At 41.3% G+C, this 489-nt stretch overlaps 1 non-coding gene across 1 annotated transcript; it reads right to left on the bottom strand.

Moving 5' to 3' along the window:
• Nucleotides 1-205: 205 nt before the first annotated feature.
• Nucleotides 206-270, bottom strand: LOC142838024 (small nucleolar RNA SNORD109A). Its single transcript, XR_012908471.1, has one exon. It is a non-coding gene; the product is annotated as a small nucleolar RNA SNORD109A (small nucleolar RNA).
• Between the last annotated feature and the right edge of the window lie 219 nt (nucleotides 271-489).

Here is a 489-nt window from a genome sequence, read left to right as displayed (position 1 = left end):
AATGTATATCTAGGGTGTGGTACATTGCTTTTTAGAAGCAGAATATGGAAGCAAAGATCTGGACAGTTTTTGCATCCAGCAAATTGTTCTTCTCTCAAAATTTAGGAAATCAAAGCTCGTCTGCACTGTAACTGTCTTCCTTAAAAATACAAGAGTGCTAGCCATGTTCTGGAAGCATCACGGTTGTCAAGACCACCACTTATCTGGACCTCAGAGGCTTTCTCTTTGAATCCATCAGCGTCCTCAGAAACAAGTTCTCATCATCAATCCAGAGAAGGCAGCTTTGAACACATGAGCACCTCCAGTGACACTGGAAAGCAGTGATAGATAGACTCTTGGCTTTGAAGAGAAAGATCAGCATAGTGCAGCAGGCTTCTCTCTCAGCATCTCTACTGATGTAAAGCATCAATGATATTACGAGACATATTCTCCTATACTATATAGCCCAATTGTCCACAGAAAACTTTAGCAGTCTTTTTTTGCCACAGG

Source organism: Microtus pennsylvanicus, chromosome 18 (genome assembly GCF_037038515.1).
Source record: "Microtus pennsylvanicus isolate mMicPen1 chromosome 18, mMicPen1.hap1, whole genome shotgun sequence".
Classification (NCBI taxonomy): Eukaryota; Metazoa; Chordata; class Mammalia; order Rodentia; family Cricetidae; genus Microtus; species Microtus pennsylvanicus.
Note: the sequence above shows the minus strand (reverse complement) of the source record. Positions and strands in the feature narration are given on the sequence as shown.